The sequence below is a fragment of the Rattus norvegicus genome, chromosome 1 (assembly GCF_036323735.1).
Source record: "Rattus norvegicus strain BN/NHsdMcwi chromosome 1, GRCr8, whole genome shotgun sequence".
Lineage (NCBI taxonomy): Eukaryota > Metazoa > Chordata > Mammalia > Rodentia > Muridae > Rattus > Rattus norvegicus.
The window spans coordinates 82,486,425-82,503,394 of NC_086019.1; the positions used below are offsets into that span (position 1 = coordinate 82,486,425).

The 16,970-nt window shown below is 41.1% G+C and overlaps 1 protein-coding gene across 5 annotated transcripts in view; it reads right to left on the reverse strand.

The window, feature by feature from the left end:
* Zfp329 (zinc finger protein 329) overlaps positions 1–16,970 on the reverse strand; it is a 101,524-nt gene that overhangs the window by 17,406 nt on the left and 67,148 nt on the right. The window contains exon 1 of one of the 5 annotated variants that reach the window (XM_006228109.5): positions 7,510–7,755. The exons of 2 other annotated variants lie outside the window; for them this stretch is intronic. The gene's annotated coding sequence lies outside the window, so the exon portion shown is untranslated. 2 more of the 5 variants (XM_006228110.5, NM_001107477.2) reach the window with 2 other exon arrangements.

Below are 16,970 nucleotides of genomic sequence, written 5' to 3' on the forward strand. Positions count from 1 at the left end.
GGTCACAGTGTAATACAATAGTAGTATTGTATGTCAAAACAATTGGAAGAAGAAATCAATATATACAAACAGAATGAAAGGCTTAATTCCTTTCAAAAATGGAAATTCAGAAAAACTGCTAGACAGAGACACGCAGCAAAAATGTTCAGGAGCCAGCCTTATAAGCCAGATGAAAAGCCATGTATGTTGAAAGCCAAATGTTTTCTAAGCATATGTGAAACATTCCCTTAACATGACCATAAACCAAGCCAAAGAACAAAGGCCGGACAACAGCAGAAGAGACCAGTCTACTGGATACAATGCGGTCAAGCTAACAACCAATCAACAGAAAAATGTCAAAGACAAAGCAAATAAAAATGAAAACAAAAGCAGTAGGTAAAACAAGCTTTTACTTCTTTGGAAAAGGGAAAAAAGTTCTAACCTATTTCTCAGTAGCATAATGAAAACCTTGATAAAAATTAGAAAATACCTGAAAGTAAGCAAGAATGAAAATGCTGTATCACAAAACATGAGACAACTCAGGCTGAAGTAAACTTAGTTCTTGGACAGAAAGTATTAGTCTTTAACACTTATAGTGAAAAAGGAAGACCACAGAGTTAAGAATGTTATCTTGGAAGAGTGCTTGCCTAGTATGTTTCACACCCTGTGTTCCAGCCCCCGCATCAAAAACAGTAACAATGATGAATGCCTGGGTGTACTAAAGTATAAATTGCAGCAGGCTAACAATCATGAGGGTATCCATGACCTCTATGGATTTTTCTCCAAGGTATCACAACTGATGGCTTATATAGACTATTAATGTGAATAGCAAAACCACATCTGCAGCTGTGGGTAAAGCATGTTGTTTCCAGAATACCTCTGCTGGCTACAACAACACAATCATCTACTACTTCTAAATTCATTGGATGAACCATAAATTCCCATTGAGTAGTGCTCCAGAACAACATAATATGCACTTTGTTCTTCCACTAAAAAGAAAACTCAAGCTTGGGCACTACCTTTGCCACCTTAAAAGACAAAGGGAGGGAAAAAACTGCTTGAACATGTAAAACAAGGCTTTTTATGTAATTGTGCTTTTACCACCTACTTTTTTTTTTTTTTTTTGGTTCTTTTTTTCGGAGCTGGGGACCGAACCCAGGGCCTTGCGCTTCCTAGGCAAGCGCTCTACCACTGAGCTAAATCCCCAACCCCTTTACCACCTACTTTTAACTTGACTAAAAAAAGAACAAGACAGAACACTAGTAAGTTCACTTCTTACATTATAGTACATTTATACATAGTCCCGTGTGTGAACTAAATGGAAAACATATTTTTACATATCAAATACATTTAATAAAGTAGGAATTTCATTGCAATATCAAGGATTCAAAGCAGAAATACTAACATTCCATATAATGTACATATAATGTACTACTACATATAGTGAGATTATTTTTCAAGCTAAATTGAAACCGCACATTATATAAAGTTTAGCAACAAACAACCATGGAAACATGGATACATGCTGCACCATCCATCAGTTAAAAAACTCAAAATACAAAGCAGGCGTGGCCATTCCTGTCACCGAGGGACAATTTCATTTCCTATCCTAAAACAAACTATCTCGACTAGTAGATTTCTGCAGATTAATGAGGAATAAAACACACATTTCTTTGCTGGCTAAGCCCCTCAAGGATGATGGATAAGCAACCACAAAAGCAGGCACTGAATGGCCAGAATTGTTTGAAATGGGGTTCTTATTCCTGGGGTTGGCATTTCAGCAGGACATGACAAATGTAACAAACAAACAAAATGTACCATCTCCTAGTTGCAACAGGGAACTCTGAAGTGACTAAGTGTCCTGGTGGGCCTATGCAACCCTTTCCACTTCCTCTCTTACCTGGGAAAAAAGAAACTGGAAATGCAAGTTCTAAGAGAGGGTTTAAAGCCTTAAGCAGTGCCAAGGCCAGGCAATGCTGACCCAGCTCACCCAATAGCTATGTTCATAGGGTTTCCCTCCATGCCATCAGGGCAAGCAGTGAATGTTAAGCCCCAGGACGGAATGAATGTAAAACCATGTCTGGCACATACACATTCAGCAGACACGGGTGGGTTATGTAGAAAATCTGAGATGTTAGTTGCAGAGTGACAACCTTAGAGTCTGTACAGGCACACTGCTAGCCAGATGCTTCAGGTAACAATGCAAGCTCCTAGGCATCCTCTTTTCCTGTGAATTTAAGTCACCCATCTTCAATAACTGCTTACTGGGGCAGGGCCAAGGTTGGTTTGTTTTTCACCTGCATCTCACTCCTACAAAAACAGCAATAAACCTTGTCCCTTGTAGAGAAAAGATAAGGTACAAAAAAAAAAAAAAGTTTGACTAGAAACTAGAACTGTATTTAAATAGGAAAACCGTAATGCTAGGGGGGAAAGGAGACACAAAGATCACACACACATTGACTTAAACTGTATAACACTAGTGACAAACTACACAGATGCATGGTTATCTCAACCAAGAGACTGCTGAATGCACAGCTTAACATAATGATTAAAGAAAAGACAACAACACACACCATGTTCTTGGCAGGCTGTACTGACTACCTGTCCCGCCCTGGAAACCCTTATTCCCCATGATGAAGAAACTCCAAGTTTGTTGACAGCTCCTCTCAGTGTTTCATCTGGTTCAGAGCTTCCGTGCCCAGGCTCCATGAACCCCCCCCCCCATCTCCATCCTGCAACCTCCCTGACACCATTTCTATACACCACCAATCCTAGAATTACCGCTCAGCTATAATTTTCAATTCAGGTGGACATCTGTAACTTAGGGCTAACCTTCATCCCACAAATTCTTCATGGGCAAGACTGTCCCCATCCCTAGTACCTTCAACTTGACACAAATCTATGGAGGAGTTGAGTACTAGGATAATTTCAAAGCTTGAAGGGCCCCAAGAATATACATGTTGTTACAAAGAAACCTCAGGAGTCCTGGTGATTGAAGAAGCTTTGTTTTCTTTTTTATATCCATCACTGATTAAGAAACCTCTCTGTGGGGGTTGGGGATTTAGCTAGTGGTAGAGCGCTTGCCTAGGAAGCGCAAGGCCCTGGGTTTGGTCCCCAGCTCCAAAAAAAAGAACCAAAAAAAAAAAAAAAAAAAAAAACCTCTCTGTGAGCTTCTTGTCACCAGTAATTCTACAAAACCCTTCTTGTAATAGAGGGCATATTAAGCAATACAACAGGCGCTATGGTATAAACACATCTGTTACATGCTTAAGAAAAGCAAGCAAAGTTTACCAGTAACGACAACAATGCACAGAAAGGACTATCATCACATGGAAAAGAAAAAGAGGAATCCTATCCTCAGTGAGTGCACAAATTGTCAAATATGCATATTTAGCACTGGCTTTGCTGCTCTCACCCGCTTCCTGAACTCTCACAGAAGCCAGGTAGCAAGGCACAGTGAGAGAACCACATTGGGGGATGTTTCTGTGGGAACTGAGCTAAAGATCCAAAATGGACTGGGACAGAGGTGGCAGGAAAGAGGAAAGCTGCGGCCTTGATTCACTGTCTGAGAACAACGCATTTATACACAACACAGCTCCTAAACCTGTTCTGGTAAATCCCAGCGAACAGCTTTGGGTCCACTGAGGTTTGCTTGCTCATCCTAAGGCAGGCTCACTGTAAACTATTAACCACTATATTATCATTATAAGGCTCTATATTATCATATAAGGGAAGAGAGGAGAAGAGGAAGGAAAAGACACACTCTAAACAACTCCTCACCACACCCACCTGTGCAAAACAATCCCAAGGGTCCCCTCTCTCTGCCACAATGCCATGCTCATTCAGCATTACAGTAATATGCTCTAATAGGATTGCAGTTAGATCACACACATTCCAACAAGTATCAGTTCATTTTGCTTTAAATACAATGGAGACATAATCCGTCTCCAGGGTAACACTGGAGGATCAGATACACACTAATACACAAGTCAAGTAAAACACGTATTTGTAAAAGGAAAAGAAAATCCCAAGAAATATTAGAGAATAGATAAAGTATGACAACAACCTATGTTTTTTTAAGGAACAAAGCAAAGATCTTGTCTTACTTTAGATTGCTTTCTAAATTCAAATATATAATAGTTTCAAGACCTCAATTAAAGAAATTTATACCTTACAGTCCTGGAGTCTGGGAAGTCCAAAAGGACGGTCAGGTTTGGGGTTACTAGCTTACCAAAAAAACAAAAAAAAAAAAAAAGATGCTCAATATTACTAGCCATGAGAAAAATGCAAATTAAAGTCATATCCATTAAGATTCAATAATCATTTCCTCATCTATGTAGCTATTCTACAAGACAGGAAAATTGTGACATCTAACACTAAAATACACTGGAGAAAAAAAGTATTACAAAGTATTAAAAAGAAATAGAGTATTACAAAACTATAAAATACATATACATTCTACAACATGGATGAGTCTTGAAGATGTTTTCTAAGTCAAAGAAACCAGACACAAAGGACTACAGATTTTACAAACAGGTATATGGAATGTTCAAAACAGACCAAAAAAGACTTCATCAAAGAGAAATGGAGGGGTTGGGGATTTAGCTCAGTGCTAGAGTGCTTGCCTAGCAAGCGCAAGGCCCTGGGTTCGGTCCCCAGCTCCGAAAAAAAGAAAAGAAAAAAAAGAGAGAGAGAGAGAAATGGAGAAGATAAAAGTGACAGTAAGGAGTTTGGGTTTTCTTTTGGGGGATTGATTGAAAAAAAAGGTTCTAAAATTGACAGGCATGGTGGCGCTGGCCTTATATCCCAGCACCTAGGAGGCAGAGGTGGGTAGACCTGTGAGTTCAAGCCAGCCTGGTCCACATTGAAAGTTCCAGCCAAGCCAAGGTTGCATGGTGTGACCCTGTCTTAAGAAAGAAAAAGTTTAAAAAGCTGAACTACACACCTTCAGTGGATGAACTACGTGGTGCACCCACATAGCCAGGTTTTTGTTATTGTTGTTTTGTGTGTTGACCCACCAGGATCAGACCTATTTGCCTACTCACCAGCTGACACTTTGAAAGTACATTAAAAGTTCAGGAGATGGGAATATAAAACGGTGCACATGGGGCTGGAGAGATGGCTCAGTGGTTAAGAGCACCCGACTACTCTTCCAGAGGTCCTGAGTTCAATTCCCAGCAACCACATGGTGGCTCACAACCATCTATAAAGAGATCCGATGCCCTCTTCTGGTGTGTCTGAAGACAGCTACAGTGTACTTATATATAATAAATGAATAAATCTTTAAAAAAAAAAAAGTTCAGGAGAGAAATTAACCATTACAAGGCTGTACTGAGCTTGTGGAGAAAGCGTTTATCTCCCAAGTGCTGGAATGGTAGGCACTCATCACCATGACTAAGAAGAATGCATATTTCTTTTTTTTTTTTTTTTCTTTTTTTCGGAGCTGGGGACCAAACCCAGGGCCTTGCGCTTGCTAGGCAAGTGCTCTACCACTGAGCTAAATCCCCAACCCCTAGAATGCATATTTCTTTCACTTTTTCAGATGAGAAAAATATTCTAATTCCTAATTCACACACATTCTCACACACTTATAAAATGATGCAGAAAAGAATTATTGGGCAGGGATCTCCATAAACCTTAGGATGGCTAAAATAATGTAGCTCAATGACAGTGACTGCATACACAAGTTGCTTAGTTCAAAAACAATCACACACACACACACACACACACACACACACACACACACTCACACACACACACACACACAGTGGCAGGGGAGAGGGAGAGAGCGAGGTCTTAAGGTAAAATACTGAGATAAGAAAAGATATAAAGCAAATACAGAGCGAAGGAGCTACCCAAGTTACCAGGGTAAAGAACTTATCTAAAAGACAGAAGGTATAAAGCACACCAAAAAAGAAAGAAAAAAATCTAACATCTAACTATACAAAAACGAGGAAAAACCAGGAAGATTGGGCATTTGAAAATCAAAAAAGTAACAAAGAATTTAAAGTAGAATCCCCGAGAATGATTTACTAATGACAGCAAGCACATTAACCACATGATCAAAGATTGACCACTACCAACTTTATGTGTTTTACTTATGTAATTATCTGCAAGGCAAGAAAAGGATTGTTGATGTCAGTATGAACTAAACAAAGGCACACCCCACAAGATAACACCTTATGTCTTTTAAGACATAAGACATTAGAAGACACCCATCAAAACATTACAAAACTATTGAAGAGAAATAGCATTAACAGTGGAACGTGACTGAAAAGACAAACTTAATGACACACATGATCCTGGAATGAACCTTGAAAGAAGCCAGTTTAAAAAAAAAAATTTTTTTTAAAACATAGTTATGTAGAAGTTGTACAATGATTGGCCCCAACATCATTCTATCATAGATCAGAGTGGGGGTATGAATTCCAGGCCTCCTCAAGGACTAAACAGGCAGTTAAGGTTGTTAGCAGAGACATTTCTTTTTTTGTAAATTTTATTTTTATTATGTGTATATGCGTGTCTATGAGTGAATGCCATCTATGTTTCGACACTCTCTAAAGCCAGATTAGTGCATTGAATACCTGGGTGAGTCCTTTGGGGCTGGAATTACAGGTGCTATACCCCCAAGGCTTGGGCCCTGGAAACCAAACTCAAGTCCTCTGAAGAGCAGCAAGCGCTCTTCATCACCAAGTCTCTCCAACCCCACAAGATTAGCATTATTTTCAGTAGTATAGCCACTGGGAGGTTGGTAGGATACCCACTCTCCTTTGTTCATGGAAAGGGGGGGAAAAAAGGCTAGGTTCCTATTTTAAAGAGAATCTTCACTAAAGGATTTCAAAGTGTAGTGTCAGAATATTCACAGTATTACTTCTAGTAATTCAGCCTACACACACACTATCACGCCTGCCTGTGCTACATTCGTGTGTGTAAAATATAGTGTCATGTGTTTAAGAGAAAGGAAAGGCTAACGTAGCAAAATGTTAATACGTGATAATCTGAATGGTTTCGTCATTATCTATTAAATTATGCCTGCAATTTAGCTGTGGAATCTTTCAAATTAGACAACTAGGAGAAGAAGGCAGGGGGAGAATGGAGAAAAAGTTGTTGGAGGAGTATGGACAAAAAGCGTGTTTTTCCAGGAAAATAAAACCATTGAAAACCAAGGGAAAAAATAGCAAACCGACCACAAAGCAGGGGAAGGACACATGAACCTCCCTGGTGAGGTAGGGAGGGGCAGTTAGATAGATGATGGATGGATGGATGGATGGATGGATGGATGGATGGATGGATGGATGGATGGATAGATGATTGATTTTGCAAGTATCAGTAGAGTGAAGGGAAATCACCTAGAAGATTCCACGGAAAACAGCCCCGCCGCTCATTGGAGCCCGGCAGCCAACTCGGCCCGAAACCGGCAAATCTGAAGGGCCCAGGCGCCCAAAGGATCTCGGCAAAACCTCCGAGAACCGCCGGGCTCGAGACAAGGACGCCATAAGTAACGCGCCGGAAAGAGCGAGACAGTCTCACCCGATAGAAGAGCGGAGGAGCGTCTACACCAGCCAGACAGGAATCCCTCCGACCCGGGGGCGTGCACACCCGTGAGGACAGCGGTGTTGTCGCTCACACCCTCTGGGTGAGCCCGAAACTCCCACAGTCCGCGTGAAACCCGACGCAGACGCTCTGCACGCCACCCCTCCAACACCCCATCGACTCCCTCCCGCTAGACACTCAGAGGGGTAACTAAGAAACAGAAAGGTGCCGAGGTGCGGAAGGACTCACTACAGGTTGCCGGTGGTGGCCATATTTGCAGCAACTGCGCGTGCGCAGACGCCGATCCTGTGACGCGCACGCGTCCTGAAGATTAAGCAGCCTTGACCGCTATGCACTCTGATCAGAGCGTCTTGCACTGGTCCCTGCAGCTACAGAGAGGCAGGCGCAAGGCATTGCGATCGGGAAGAAAGGCCTCCTCACCTTTATTTACGAAGTTATAACTAAGTTATTGATATGAATAACTCGCGGATATTCATTTTCTACCACGATTCTGTCTTTTGAGAGGGTTGGCTCTGCGTATGAGGGTCTCCTACCTCAGCATCTCCAGGACTCTCCCAATGTTATAATTTTGGTCTAGAGCCTTATTTTTATTTACTGCATAATTTAACAAAAACACGATTATAAGGGTTGGGGATTTAGCTCAGTGGTAGAGCGCTTGCCTAGCAAGCACAAGGCCCTGGGTTCGGTCCCCAGCTCCGAAAAAAAAAAAAAAAAACACGATTATAGCTGAAAATACCAACATTCAGCCAAATACACCTCTTTTCTTAACAATAATTAGTGGAAATCTGCTATTATTTTCCTTATGTGCATGAGTGTTTGGCCTGCATGTGTCAGCATCACATGCCTGCGATGCCCTCAAAACCAGAAAAAGGTGTCAGACCCTTAAGGGCTGCAGTTACAGAGAATTGTAAGCTATTGCGTGGGTGCTGTGAATTGAACTCCAATCTTCTGAAAGAGCAATAAGTGCTTTCAACCACTTTCTGCATCTCTCCAGGACCATGCCAAAGGTATACTTCACCAATATCCTAGATGTTTCTGAACCCAGACAATTTGATAATGAAGATTAACCAACAAAAAAAAAGAAAAAGTTATAACTGGATTTCGCCATTTTGAACACAAGAAAGAAACTGTCTTGTGGTTTGGTTTGTTTTGGTTTTGGTTTGCTTTTAAGAAAACAGTACTGAATAGATGGGCCAGCAGATAAGAGCACCCTGGTTGCACTTCCAGAGAACCAAGGTTTGATTACTAACACCCACATGACAGTTCACAACAGTCTGTAACTTCCAGGGGATCTGTTGACCTCTTCTGAAGTCTGCAGGCACTGCATGTAAGTGGGGCACAGACAAACATACAGAAAAAGCATCCACACACATAAAATAGGAATAAGTCTCTACAAAAACAATAATAGCAACAAAAGCAGATCCGAGTTGTAAGTGGGAAAGCGACCTGCTACGAGGGACTGTTCAGGGTGATAGAAGATTTCTGCATTGATGTGCTCGTGGTTAGAGAGCTGGATTTGAAACACACTGAACTGTTAGGCGTGCTGGCACATCCCTTTAGTCCCAACACTTGGGAGGCAGAGGCAGGTGAATCTCTGAGTTGGAGGCCAGCCTGGTCAGCATAGCGAGGTTCAGATGAGCCAAAGCTACAGGGTGAGACAGTGTTCAAAAACAAAACTTGATCGTCCCTCAGGTAAAAGTGCTTTATGCAAACCTGATGGTGAGTTCCATTCCCAAAGTCATATTTAAATAAGGGGACGGGAAGCCCAGTACAGTGGTGCACATCTTTGTATGACTTCAGTACTACCACGGTTAGATGGGAAAGAGGACAGAAGAAGCACCAAAGGCACAAAAGTCAGAGAGCCTGGGTTCTCTGAGAAGACAGCTTCTCAAATAAGAAAGATGCAATGGCCTATGACTCAGTCTTCTATCCATCTAGATATGTATACAGATGAAGCTAGGCAAGCACCGCCCCCTCCTCCCTGTCTCATAGGCTAGGTGAGAGAAAAGGACATTTCAAGACTCTCACAGAATTAGGTGTGTGTTCTCCTATGGGAGAGGTTTCCTTTCTGTGACATCTTAAATAGACTTGACTGAACTGCTCACACTCCAAAGAGGTGGACCAGAACAAAACAGGAGAAATGAACTGTTGCTTCCATTGATAAGGAAGGTGCTTGCAGCTGCCACATTCACTAGCCTGACACTTACCATGACCCAGCCAATAAGGATATGCAATGTTGTGAACAAGAAAAAACAAGGCTCCAGCAACCAGCTAAGAGATGAGCAAGCCATCACAGGCTACTAACAAGGAAGACCAACAGACTGCTGTAGAAGATGAAGGCCCTTTGCCCAATACAAATGAGCAAACACAGGAACGGCAGTTAGAATGGCAAACTTAAAAGCTTGAGACTTAAATTTATAAACACACCACTCAAATTTTTCTGAAGGCTGGATGGTTAAATGAACAAAAAAAAATATCAAATCAGGAAACAAAGCTTTGTATATTCTTATTGGCAAGGGTGAAAGATTACAGATGAAATATTAAACGGGGCATGGTAGTACATACCCCCCAGCACAGGTGGAGGCAGAAGAATCAGGAGCTCAAGGTACGTCATGAGTCAAGGCCAGCCTGCAATATATAAGACCTTAACTTCAAAAAACAAAAACAGCTTAATTCATAAGGCACTACAACATTTGTAAAGAAAACAAACAAAAACCTGGGCATTATGTCTGTAATCTCATCACTCAGGCTGTGGAGACAGAACAATCAGGAGTTTAAAGCCAGCTTCAGCTACAGGAGACCCTGTCTACAAACAAACAGAAATAGAAAGAAAAAAAAGACAGTACAAAACAAAATAGCTCACAGAATATAATGTTGGGGCCACCAAGGTCCTTGCACTCCCAGAGAAGCACTAAGAGAACCAGTCATGTTAATCATGCAGAGTGTCTCCTCAACAAGATGAGATAAAATCAAATACCTACCTACAGCCTATACAGAAAGCTGAGGGTGAATTATGTTAATGACCTAGTGACTTTTTTGCTATCTGTGGAAGCAGACCTCACTGACCTTTTGCTATAGAGGCAGACCTCACCCAAATTCCCCAGAATCTTATTCCAGACTCTTCCCTCCCTAGACCATTACCCAACACCCAGATCAATGGCAACCAGCCCTCTTAAACCTAGAGACACATGAGCTTATCAGTTGCTACAAGCACAGGACAATCTGTGACTAGGAACCTAGTTGCCGGGGTGTGTTGGTACCAAAGGAAGGGGGCAGGGAACAGCCAAATTCCTGTCACTATCTGGATGAGAAAATCCAGGTTTTGGAGCATGCTTTGGCCCCTTCTCAGCTCCAGGCCAAGTCTGCATCTCTTCAGAATGTATACTTTAACAGCAGAGAAGTCATACTATACTGGATGGAGTTCATATAAATGTAAAATGGTCTTTACACAAGGCACATCCCTTTGGACCTCAAGACTCTCAAGAGATAGACTTTCTAAGTGTGCTAAGTTTAGAAAAGTTTTTTCTAGGAAAGATTCCTCTCATGCATTTCAAAAGTCATATAGAAGGAAAATGACAGAAGTAGGTTCTTTGATATGTTGTTCTTTTTTTCACATCCTAAACTATACGCTGGCAGGGGCAGTGAGGGAAAAGACTTTCTACAACACTCAGCCTTCCAGAGACAACATCAGAGAACTCATACTGAGAAAACTGTACTGTGTACCCAATGTACAAAAGCCTCTAGGCATGCTTGCTTCTTACTCTGGGTATTCAATGTAAGAGGATTCATACTGGAGAGCTCTCTGTGAGGAAAGTTAATTTTGTAATCTTTAAACAATAGCTTTATGGTTTTTTTTTAAGACAAGTTCTCATGTATCCCAAGCTGGCTTCAAACTCACTATGTAGCAGGGGATAACTTTAAAGTGCTTACTCTCCTTCCTCTGCCTCCTGAGTACTGGAATTGAAGATAATAATTTTAAATACACAGCTTTTTATTTTAAACCAGGAAATTCAAATATGTTAGAGAAATATCATCACACATGGAAATAGAGTTGAAATTCATTTTTATTTGCCGTTAGGGATAAACTATAAAGGGGGGAGTTGAAGTGATTTTTGGGCCATAATCAAATAAATTACCTAAATGCATGAAGACTGTCAACATGGTTTCTTCAGTCACAGACAAGGATTTCCTTACTACAAACCCCTTTGTTTTGCCTCAAAAAACACCAACTAATGCAACTCAGGGTCTGATGATTGTCTGATGATCAATGTCTGATAAAAATTATTGCAGTGGTTAATCAGTTTGCATGCAAATGCTACCAACAACAGCATATATTTCTTCATCATAGATAATCAAAAAACTACCAACAGAGATCATACATCCCTTAGCATATTCCTCAGGATCAGTGTGTATATGATTGTAAAATATTCAAAGAAAGCTGAAGATGATATCATCAATTTCTGCTGCACATTCTATGTTTTCACTGCAAACAAATCAGACAGAGTATAATACTTCTCAATGTGTTTGCTGTCAGAAGCATTACACTATTTACTTAGGAGTGCAACTTCTTAGTTGTAATAGCAAACCAACATCTAGGCAGAACTAAAGACATCCCATTGCCTTGTAGTGTTCAGATGTCAAGAATAATGATAAGCTCAACCAAAAGCCCTTACAGAAAAATGGAGAGTAGACACAGCATTGGTTTCTGTCCAGAAATCCTAAGTACTAGAAGACAAGAAAAGATTCCTTCCAGTAACAAAAGGAGAACAGTTTCAGAATATTATCCTCCTTGAAGATAACATTCATACGTGAGAGTAAAAATGTTCAAACTGGCAATGACTGAAAAACTATCTCTTTCAAGAAGAAATTCCCCAAGAGGACATAACAGTAATAATTTATAATGATATGTGAGCCTTGTCCCAAAAGACATGTAACAGGACTGCTATCTATAGACATTTTTAATCCTAAGGGGAAAAAACTACAAGCACTTCAGCAGCCCTTCAATACTAAGGGACAAAATATGGTACAGGTACACAGTGAACTACTGATACAGTAACTAGCATAAACTTAAAAACACTGTTGAGTGAAAAAGCCAGGTGCAAGAAAATGAAAAACTATTTAATCAAGATAGTGGTTACCTTTATACTGTACAGGGATTTTGGAAGTTGTACAGTTGTGATCTATGTGATGGACGCATACATATTTCTATATATTAAATTCATTGAGGGAATCTGGAAGGATGATTCAGCAAATAATAGCACGTACTACTCTTGAAGATGACCTGTGTTAATTTTCAACATCCATGCTTGGTGGTTCATGACTCCCTACAACTCCAGTTGCAGGAGACCTGATAACTTCTTCTGGCTTCCATGGGTAACCATTTGTTCATAGTGTACACAAACTCATACTGGCGCGCACACACACACACACACACACACACACACACACACACATTTTTTTTAGAAAATCCACTGAAGCTGGGTATTATGATAGAGGTTTCTAATCTCAGCAGAAGGGAAATCAGGAGTCATGAAGTCATGGTCATCTGAGCCTCACAGTAATTTGAAGTCAAAATAGGCTATATGTAATTTTGTCTCAAAAAAAACCAATGTCATTGAGTTGTAAAGATGAGAACTTTATATTTTTACTATATGTCTTATGTATGTGTGTATATATCATATATCCAAAAAAGCCATGTGTATGTTTTGCCTGCATGTATGCCTGTGTACCACATTCATGCCTAGTGCTCTCAGAAACCAAAAGAGGATGTCAGATGACCTGAGACTGGAATTATAGACAGTTGTGAGCCACCATGTGAGTGCTGTAAATGGAACCCAAGTCCTCTAGAAAACCAGCCAGTGCTCTTAACCAGTGAGCAATCTTCAAGCCCACATATATCAGTTTGAAAACATTTTTGGTTTGCTTTGCTTTGCTTTTTGGGGTCAGGGTTCACTATATATCACAGGCTAACCTAAAACACCATATGAAGCTCAGACCGATGTTGAATTTGCCACTCTTCTACCTCAGGACCCACATGCTGGCATTACAAGAGTTGGCTGCCATGCCAAGCCATTTTAAAACTAGATGCCAGGGCTGGAGAGTTGTCTGAACAATTAAGAGCATTTACTGCTCTATCAGAGAGCTGAAGTGCAGATCCCATCACCCACGTTGAGTTGTTCACAAATTCCTGTTCCAGGGGATCTAACATCTGTTTCTGCATGTACACACGCACATATACACGCAAACAAATACACATAAAAATAAATCTTTGGGAGCTGGAGAGATGACTCAGTGATTACCAGTGCATACTGTTCTTGCAAAGGACCCAAGTGCACTTTCCAGCACCCATATCAGGAAACATTACAATTACCTGTGTCTCCAGTTCCAGGGGATATGCTGTCTCTGGCCTCTGCAGGCACCTACACTTATATGTGCATTCACACTTGCACATACACATGATTTTAAAATAACAAAACATCTAAAACTAAATATCCATTGATGAGACACAGAGATTCATGCTTCAATTTTAAACAAACCCAAACAAAAAGCAAACACAAAAATGAATCTTGTTTTATAAGTGAGACTCTGTAACTATTAATAGCTAGCCCACGTCGGACTAACACCATCAGAGAATTTGTCATTCATATGCCTGGAGAGTTAGATCAAAAATACAACTATAACATCAGTATGATCTAGCAGTTCAGCAATCACTCCAAACACTAATTTCCATCTTTCCCTTAGGCTGTCATCATATTGGTTATCCTTTTTTGTTAATGTGTATGGGTGTTTTGCCCACTTTCCCACCTGACTCCCCAAGAAGACCAAAAGAGGTTGTCAGATCACCCTGGAACTAGAGTTACAAACAAGTACGAGCCACGATGTAGGTGCTAGTAACTGAACCCAGGTCCAGTGGAAGAGCATCAAGTGTTCTTAACCACCAATACATCTCTCTAGCCCCATATATTATTACTTGTTCTCATATAGCACTTAATTATATCATAGCTGCAACATAGGCAGAATGTACTTCTTTTGCATTCCCATGGTTACTTTAACTCCATTACTACAAACTTGATATCTTAAAGCAAGAGATAAACCTTAATAAAGTTTTTTTTTCTTGCATTCTGGAAACCATAAGTATAAAATCAGTAACACTGTCTAGAATTAAGGAGTTGACAGGGTTAAGCTCCACAGGGAGGCTTCAGGAGAAAATTAATTCCATGCCTCTACCAGGTCCTGGTGGTTGCTCTCATTCCTTGGTTTATGGATACATAACTACAACCTTTGCCTCTGTGGTGACAACACCTTCTTTAGTGTATGTATATGCTCTGCTTGCCTCTTACAAAGGCACATGGCTGCATGGGTAATCCAGGATAATCTTCCCAACACAAACACATTTAATATATATGCAAGGTCTGGTCCTTTGTGAGAATAATAGTCATAGGTTCCAGGGATCAGAGCCTGACAATTTTAGAAGCCATTTTCTAACCCAATATATTTTCTAAATCTTTAATCAAAACTATAGACTTCCCTGTTTGTGCTCAATCATTTAACCCAATTGCCATCAAGATACCTTTCAGTGAGTGGTTCAGATCAGAGAAGCATATAGATCTGTGGATTAATCACAGAGACAAGGGAAACAGAATGAAGCCATATGGCTACACTGAGGACTAACCCCTACTGCTGGACTGCCAGGCATCCTCATTGTGGCTTCCTAATAGGGCACCTGGACAAGGGATGAGTAAGGTGCTCTCACACAGGAACCCTAAAGATGTTCCTCTCACTCACTAAGAATCCTTTGAAAGGCGGCTTCCTCCCTAATTAGAGGAAATACTCACCCTTTCTTTCCCCTTACCTACCATGAAAAGTCATCTTTCCTTTCAAGCACTCTCAAATTAAGCTTTCTGCCAAGATTTCCATCTCCTGACTGTTCCTTGGACACTGAGACTTCACTCAATTAAAGATCTCAGCTATCAGTAAGTCTAGAAACTTACACCATAAAGTGCCCTCAGATCCAAAAACTCAACTTAGAGTGTTCCCCTAGAACAGATGGGTTTCACTCAAGCTGACCTCCATATTGACTGTGACTATCTTCATCCTTGTTTGGTACAACAGAACCTGGTGCCGTGATTAGATGTCAAAATGCTGGCTATTCTTTCCTAAATGCTCACAGCTAAGAAGAAGATGTGTCATCTGTGGCCAGGAGGATCTAAGTATGTGTATAAAGGACACCTTTCTGATGGTAAGCAGAATGATGCCCCTTTTTTCCTACTGAAGAACATCCTAACCCAAAGATCAGCAATTATGAACATCACCTAACATGGCAAAAGGTGTAGGGAGTGGCTAAAGATGGCGCCGACATCCGGTGGTTGTTTGTGGTAAACACCTACAGCGCATGTGTTGGCATACCCCCAGCACCTACAAGGCCAGGGTGATATTCATGCTAAATAGGTATTTCATACTCCACCAATCCCCAGTGGACAAATTTACAGCCACAGTCTGTTTTGTATATAAGGCAAGTGCCTTTGTTGCTCGGGGTCCCCGTATCATCAATAAGGTGTTCCTGCAATAAAGGCTGTTAGAGAAGGATCCACCTTCCTTGCCGGTCGAGGTGGGCGCAACAACTGGTGGCCCGTACGGGAACCCGAGAAAATCTTTTCTCGTCTGGATCCAGAACTTTTTCAGCCTCAGGACGGTCGACGTCGGTAAGTTCCCAGTAGGGGCAGTTAGTTGCCGGAATTGGGACAATAGAGTTCCTAGAATTGGAACGGTAAAGTTCCTGAAATTGGGGCGATAAAGTTCCGGGATAAGGGATTATAGAATTTCCCTAGTAGGACAATAAAGTTCTCTGGAAAAGCAGAGGCAATGATAGCCTTGGTTTAGAGGCAAAAAGGGGTTTGTGGAGCACGGTAATGTTGTCTTTTCCATTTGATCCTTTGTGGGTTGGACTAGCACTTTTGCCTTATACTCTTTTTGTGTTGTGGTGTTGCTACTGTCTGAATTGCCACCGTCCAGGGCACGAATGCATTTGTTGGGAAGAGTTCATGATGAGCCACAAGATCGTGTGTAAATAAACACGCCAGCTCGCCAGCTCGCCTTGCTTGTAAATCGATCGTAAATAAGGTCGTAAAAGCATGGGAAACTCACACTCCACCCCGCTCCTGTCAGCTCTTCAGGAGCTTCTTGGTCAGCGTGGATTTAAAATTGATAAGAAAATTCTGTTGTGTTTTCTTGATGAGTGTAACCGTTGTGCCCCGTGGTTTATAGTGTCAGGGTCACTCACTTTGAGAGCATGGGAGAAGCTAGGAAAAGATCTGGATAAGGAGACTACAGTGGGCAAGCTTAAACCAGGGACAAAGCTGCTTTGGCGTATGGTCCGTGCCTGCTTAGAAGATAAACGTTGTGAAGGAGCTTTTAGGACAGGTCAGAGAATCCTTACA